The 7,832-nt window shown below is 37.9% G+C and overlaps 1 long non-coding RNA gene across 1 annotated transcript; it reads right to left on the bottom strand.

The window, feature by feature from the left end:
• Nucleotides 1-3,754: 3,754 nt before the first annotated feature.
• Nucleotides 3,755-6,819, bottom strand: LOC136297435 (uncharacterized). The gene is made up of 3 exons (XR_010723162.1): nucleotides 6,737-6,819; nucleotides 6,296-6,328; nucleotides 3,755-4,390 (listed from the first exon to the last, which is right to left on the bottom strand). It is a non-coding gene; the product is annotated as an uncharacterized lncRNA (long non-coding RNA).
• Between the last annotated feature and the right edge of the window lie 1,013 nt (nucleotides 6,820-7,832).

The raw sequence follows: 7,832 nt of genomic DNA, 5'->3' as shown, positions 1-7,832 counted from the left end.
GAAGTATGTCCCTCAAAGGAGCACAACTCACTGGTTTTGCTTTTTCTTTCAAACCCCAGCTCAATTATATCACAATGAACATGTTAATTAGCCTGGGAATTTGAAGGGATGAACTACAGAGATTTTGAACTCCACTAAGACAGAAAAACATCATTACCAAATATATGTGTTTTTTAAATGCTTTGAAAGTAATACTCGAAAATTAACTCTGAAAAACTGGAATTCACACTGGCTACCTGAAATTGATATGTCAACACTCTCAAATTACCTCAGTAACTTTTCCAGCTAATCGCTGGGGTTAATAAAGGCAAAGAAGAATATTAATTTTTGCTTTTAGACCCACACATTTAAAGCTCTGAGATCTACAGATATTGTATTACAAGGTTCAGAAAATCATTAGAGTAGGTTTGACTGTCTTTCAACACTTCTCAGTTACTGGTTTTCCTGCTTTTACAGTTGCTTAAAATCAAGCAAATAACATCTATAAAATCCATTCTTGAGATAAGCAGGGGTCAGTGGTTCAGTTCAGGTCAGACACAAGATGATTGTTGCATGTGTTCATTTTCTCAGCCTCACAGACTGGGGACACTGTAAGGGTCAAATGATCATGAAAACCACAGTGAGGCCCCATCCCTAAGACCTCAGGAAACAGAGGCTGCACGCACACACGCACTGGAAAAAGTTCTGTCTGTCACTGCTTGCAGCTAAGTCCTTCCATTTTCCTTCAGACTTTGTCACTCCTGTACCCACGCAGCGTATGCAAACAGAAAACCAAATCCCTGTTTGGCTGTGCCTTCATCTATAATGGAAACAAATTGGATGTCTCTCAGAGCAGCAAGTTGTTGACAACAAAGCTTTCACAGTCAGAGACATGACTGCTCAGTAACAAACATATTGATATAAATGTAGGCACTAAAGCAGGTTAGAAGGAGAAATCATTCACCCCTGAAATAACACTTCAGATAAACATTAAAAGCTACCCTAAAGAAATAGAAATATAGAAAGAAGCTTTCTATATTTAAATAACATGCAACTTCTTCAAAGTCTCATGAAGTCTCACCTAGATTAAACCCAGTGACTATCAATCAATTTCTGATATGCAACAATTACTTAGATAATAAGGGGGTGAGCAAAAGGACCAATTTCAAAGTGTCATTTAGAACTCAAGTACTCTTTCCCAAGGCAGATAGTGAAGGTGAAATGCTGCTCTCTAGAAATCTCTTTAAGGTCAAACTATTTTGTCCAAATTAACCCCAAGAGTCCATTTCACTGGCATTGCACAAGAACTGAATGCAACTACAGGGTCCAATGAAGCAAACAGAACTGTATCAACCTGACTTAAGCAGGCATTATAGAAAGCTGCACACTATTTATATACAGAATGGGGAACTTCATCTTCATATCAGGTATGTGGAGATAATTTATTATTATAACAGATATTTTGGTTGTTTATTTTTCTTGGTTATTTTTTTTTCCAAAAGTTAAAAAAAAATCAATTACAGCCAAAGAAGTCTAAGAGCACAAAACTCTCATATGAAGCAAACCTGGAGGAGTTTATTCCTCTAAAGCTGTTATCCCATGTTCTGTTACTTTTCAAAGAGCTTTAAGTCAGAAATCATTCCACTGAGCCTTTAAGGAATTCCTTGGCTTTAAGGAATTTAACAGAATGTTATATAGCTTAGAGGCTGAAACTGTAGTATTTCATAGATAATTATATTCTTACCATACAGTTCTATCCAAAGAGCTTAAGATACATAAAAATGCATTATTCTCTAAATATTGAATTTTAGAGTGATTTCTGTGAAGTTGAATAGAATACTCAATGGAGAGTTTGTGCTAATGGCACAGAATAGAAAGTTTGGCAAAGTTAGGCACTATGAAACAAACCCATCACAATTCCTGAATAAATCTGAATGAGCAGACACTTTCACATACCAGACTGGGGCTTTGCATCATGTGGCCATAGCATTTTTGATTCAGGCTGGAAGGTCCTCAAACCATAATTTTACACTGTCTAACCACAGCCATGTTTTGATTTCCTACCTTGCAAATTTGTTTCTGTGTTTTTCCTTAAATGAGTTTTAATCACCTGATTTTTCATTGACTGAAAAAGTCTGTGATATCTTGGTTTTCTGGCCTTAGCCAGAATTTTCATCATAACCATTTAGCCAGTTATTTTTCATCATAACCATCAGAAAGATAGGGGAATTGAAACGTAAACAAAATAGTCTTAATTAGCCACATGTTTAAGGTAAGTTCTCAGTAAACCAACTTGCACCAAAGTTTATGCTTCAGAAGCTAAAGAAATGTGCATAAACAACAGAATAGAAAAAGGAATTTGTGTCTTATGGATAACTCTTATTCAGGTTCCCCAACAGTGCTCAGAAATCTCCTCCTCTATCACCAACAAAAGGTGCTGATCACCTACAATATAATTTAAATACAATATAATTTAAGATTTTGAAAATGTAGCTTTAAATATCCTGGAACCAGTTTTCAGGAAATGGGCAATACTGATAAACAGTATATATTCTTGGTACTGTTGAAAGAAATAATTACTACAGTGTGTTTCAGAGACTCTGGCTGCTACTTGAGCAAGCTGCCCAGACTGCTGGGAAAGCTCAGAGAAACATTCTGTACTTTCCTACTTAGGCACTTTAACAAAGCACTCCTCTGCACTGCTGGGTAAACACCAGGGCTCAGAGCTTTTCTTTGTTAAGTCATGAAGCAGCATTTCTCAGTTGCAATCATGAAATACGTGTTTGTCCTACACCAAAACCTCCTTCCAGTCACAGTCAAGGGTTTGGGTGTATGTGCACATACACTGCTCATGGCCATCTGCAGATTCAGCTGAATATTGGCAACTAATGAGCATTTCTAAGCCAGATGAGCTTTGAAGAAGCAAGTTTACCTATGAAAACAACAGCAATGTTGAATTCTCATTTCAGCATGAAACAGGGACTGAAACCCTACCCAATGTCTTAAGTGCTAGATTACAGCACCTGCAAGCTTTAATGTCTATGATCTGCATTATCATTCTTCCCTCTGCTATACATTTGTGCATAAGCTTAGTGTTTTTGTTAGAAAAGCAACTTCTTGCTACAGAAATTGAACAAAAAATAGCTCTGGTCATTTCCTATTACTCTCAGCCCAATATCTTTGCCCCAACAAATTTCTATTAATATCTTTCATTATTTCTCAAAAGTAATACTGGAGAAAAATTATTTACATGTAGCTTATGTGTACCAGCATCTGTGACATGTGAATGAAGAGAGAGACCATTTGAAAATAGACTAAATTCTACTTTTGTTTGCCTTTGGTTAATTGGAATTTTTTAAAAAGTTGCTTTTTTGCTACAATCTACAATAAGAAGCCAAGGTGAAATGTGGTCAGCGGATGTCGCTACTAACAGGAAATGATTTTTGTTATCAAAATTGGTTTTCAGGGAATTTGTAACTGCTTAGAGGCTTAGAAGCCATCTATAGAATATGCCTTCTTAACCATTCTTCAGGTTAAAACTTATATATCTGCAATTTGAAAATCAAGCTTCTAATCTATGAATAGTGAGCAAACTGCTTCTGCTTCTTACCTGTCAGGATTTTCATCTTAAATAGTTGAAATGCTAAAAGCTGGTGTCAGTGTCACCAGCTGAATTGGGGATCTTCATTCCTTGGCCTTAAGCTGGTTTTAAAGTAAAGATTTTTTTTTCTTAATCCATTTAGTCAATTCCAATTGAATGCAAAAGGACAGAGTTAAAACCAGTAAGCTGAAAGCTAGATATGTCCTGAAACCCGTATGAATGTACTCTGTGTGATAAAACTGGCGTTTATAAACAACACCCCCCCCCAAAAAAAAAGAAAAAAAATGAAAAAAAAACCAACCCTAAAGCACTTCCCATTTAATCCTCACATTATCAAGAAATCTAAAGAAGGCTTTTCCAAAATTAGTTCTAAGTGCCAACCAGCTAGACAGTATTTAATGCAATATATGCAAAGACTCACCTTTGAGATTTCTGCTAACGTAACAGAAATGAGTGATAAAGCAGATTCCTTGCTGGCCTGAAGAGGGAGAATCACCACATTTTCCTGAAGTACTTCTATGCATAGGGAACCTGTCATAACTTATCCTGTCATAACTTTTAAAGATTTCAAGCTCTGGTTGCTTGATGAGGGCTAAAGTGACTACAGCACATACTTTGGTCTGAGACCACCATCCAGGTACAGGCTGGAGAGCTGCACACGCCAGGTGCCTCACGTGTCACCGCCAAAAAATGAGAGGATTGTTCATCTGCTCCACGGGGAATTCCATGAGCATAATGGCCTTCCAAACAGTCAGTCTTTATGCATGCACTAAAGGGGCAAAGGGAAATTTTCAGCATTTCCAGTGTTGCCTGAAATCAAAAAGATGGAAAGAGTCAGAGCCTTTTTTTTTTCTTTTTTCTTTTTTTTTTTTTTTCCCTGCAATAGTGAGAACGGAAAGAGTTTAGATCTGTGGTTAACAGTAGGATCCATTTCCCCTCCTCACAATTTCCAAAACATGGTAAGGATCAGATCTATGAAAAATGAGATCAAGAAAAAGTCAACTTAAGAGAAAAAATTGTCACCATAGGAGAGAATAGGTAGCATTTTTTTTGTCTCAATTTCCATGACTGTTCTTAATGTTCTTGCAAATTTTCTCAGATATTGTTGAACAACCATGGGAGCCGGGAAGACCTCAGCCCAAGGAGCATATTTTGACATTTGCCAAAGTGACTAGAGATTGATTTACTATATTTCTGCCCACACCTGAGCAGCAGGGATCCTGGATTCCCTTGGCACAGTCCCCCAGCGCACCGTGCCAGGCACACAGAGTGCTCTGCTAACAGCTGCTTTGCTCCAGGCACTCACATGTCCAGCACACCCACCCTGGGACACGTGGCCGCTGCACTGGCTTTGGTGGGCTCTGGTTTGCACCTGCCAGGAAAATCCTAAAACGCATTTAGCATTTACAGACATGGCCTTTGCCTCCTGACAGGCACCCAGCCTGGAGCAGCGGAGGTGTTGGAAATCCACAGTTCGTGGCACAACACGTGGCAGCAGCCACCCGACTTCAGCCTGGGAAGGATTTTGGGACAGTGGGATCCTCACAGCTCTAGAGTTTCACTGTGTTGCAGCGCTTCAAGGCATGGAAACAGCAAGCATGGTTTGAGCTGCTTCTTTTAAGTAGTAAGTTGATTAAAACTGGGCTATGGACAGGTTGAAAAACTTGTAAGCCTAAAATAATGCAGGAAGTTTACTTGGAATACAGAGGCTTATATTTAACACAAAAATATGACGCAAATGGAAGTGTTTTTATATTATTTCATTTTTTTAGACAGTAGAATTGTTCCAGAGAATATATTTTCTGGGAAATGATTGAATACTGACTCCTATGAATTAAATAATAACATTAATAAAAAACAGCTTGGTGCTTTACCTACAAATAATTGCAGGCTTCATGACACTGTTAAAAAGATTCACAGTATTAACCTACCGAGGTAGTTCATTTGTATTTGAAAGTAATGACTAAGGTCTTCCACAAGGCTAAGGTCTTCCACAAGGCTTCTTATTTTATGACATGAGTCTAAATACTTACTTGTCTGGGGAGGAAGTGTTAGCAATATTTTAATTGAAAAAAAAATCCCAAACAACATATATACCACTGCAGCCTATTTTAAATTTTGATTTTAAAGTTCTATCTTTGTGAAATAAGTCAAATCCTCATGTAATTTCCTTGGAGGAGGGACACCATCACTGGTTCTGACCAGTCAAAAATTTTTAAGCAATATATAATACTTACCTTAAAAAATAAATTAAAATACAGTATTTTCCTTTTCTAAACAAATATATTTATACTTGTTCCATAAAACTTGACTATTAATAAGATGGTGAAATATCTGTCCCTACAGAAAGAGGCATTCTGCTGTGACACTATCTTGTTTGCCTTTCATCACTGAGAACATTAGTGCAGTTCCTGCTGGGATAGAGATTTATAGTTTCTTAGATTTTTGAAAACAGTTAATTAGGGAGCTGCACTGAGTTTCAGTAAAAGAAAGCCCAGAACATTTTGAAAAATGTGAAATAAAGCTCCATTTTCAACCCTTCAGTTCCAGCTGGAGGAGCTAGAAAGAAGACAACAACTGAAGAACCCTGAAAAGGAAGGAAGCCCTTTTCTAGACATGGAACAATCCACATATTTTATAGCCCCAGCCTTGGCACTTCCACAGTTACATACCAGCATAAACAGAAATAAGATCGTAATAAAAGTAATTTCTTACCTCATTGGAGCCTGCACTTAGGAAGAAAAGATCCTGTTTGAAGGGAAACCTGGATAAACAATTAGCAAGGGCAGGAAAACTTGGTTCAGAGTCACAGGTTATTCCTACTTTATTTATTTTATTAGAATGCGAAAGCAAAGTGGAATTGAAGAGAGCTTCCTTAGCTGTTAAGATATAAGAAAAAGAGGTTTTTTTCCCCTAAGAGGCTCAGAATAAACAGTTGAGCTAAAGATGAAGTTTAGGATACTTTGCAAAATTTCCTCTTGTTTATAAAGTGGTGCGTCGTGTCAAGGAAGGAATAAAGGAGGAGTTGAGAAGTTTGATATCTTTAATATCTTTTATATCTATCAGCTATCAAGCGAAGCAAAAGATGCTAGATGGACTAAAGTCCTTATTTGTCACTATAAACAAATCATATCCTGGAATTCCCCATTTCCTTACAGACATGCTCAGATGATGCTTTGCGGTTTCGTCTCTCTGGTTCTTGGCCCAGAATGATGAGATGAGAGGGGAGGTTATGAGCTGAGTGGCTCCCGGAGGCCCTACAGAAGGACTGGCTGTGCTCTCCCACATCAGCATGCCAGAGAGGGATCACTGAACACGGGGGCTTCAGCAGGAATGTTACACTGAGCTTTCTTTCTTTCTTTTTTTAAAATTATATTACACTGGAGTTTTCTATCCAAAGCTGGTGGGTGGAAGCAAATACCTCAGGGACTGTTGGCTTCCTCTCATTAACTTGTTAATGTCTGCTCAGAGTCCTGAGGAATTCATTGTTAACAGTAGGAACCAGTTAATGCTATAATAACCAAATAAGCTTCTGCTCCCTGACATTAACTAGGCAGAACTATATTAACAATATTGGATTTAAGGGAAAAAAACCCCAACAGATGCATTTTACAGTGTGAAAAGCTGAATGAACCTCTCCCACTATTTTGTTTTTTTTCTGAGTAAGAACCGTAGAACTACAGAATATCCTGAAGTGACCCACAGGGATCATCAAAGTCCAGCCTTTATCCCTGTACTGGACACCCCCAAGAATCACAACGTGTGCCTGAGAGAAATGTCCAAACACTTGCTGGAGAAGACAGAATTAGTCTGGGGAAAAACACCCAAAACCAAAACCAGACACCAAACCAACAAACAAATCACACCCCTCCTCCAAAACAAAACAAAACAAAACAAAACAAAACAAAACCAACCCCCCCCCCCCAAAAAAAAAACCAAACAAAAAAAACCCAACCTCCCCTCTTCTCAAAAAAACCCCAAACCCAAAAACCAAGCTGCCCCATCCTCCCAAGAAATCCTGGAGACATTATATTCTATTATTAGATTGCTTGAGGGAAATTAAAAAGAGAGGACTCTGAAGGAGATTTGGCTCTGGAAAATAGGTGAAGTCTGGAAGACGTGGGAAGAAGAGCAGATTTTTAAAAACCATCAGTCTATCGTAAAGTCTTTGTCATATAAATATCTCCAAATTAGTGAGTTTCTATAAAAACTTGGAAGTTTTCACCATTTTAAGTTGGTAGGTTGTAAAGTC

The sequence above is a fragment of the Chamaea fasciata genome, unplaced genomic scaffold, assembly GCF_029207755.1.
Source record: "Chamaea fasciata isolate MVZ Bird 193981 ecotype frontalis unplaced genomic scaffold, bChaFas1.0.hap1 SCAF_15, whole genome shotgun sequence".
NCBI classification, from domain to species: domain Eukaryota; kingdom Metazoa; phylum Chordata; class Aves; order Passeriformes; family Sylviidae; genus Chamaea; species Chamaea fasciata.
Note: the sequence above shows the minus strand (reverse complement) of the source record. Positions and strands in the feature narration are given on the sequence as shown.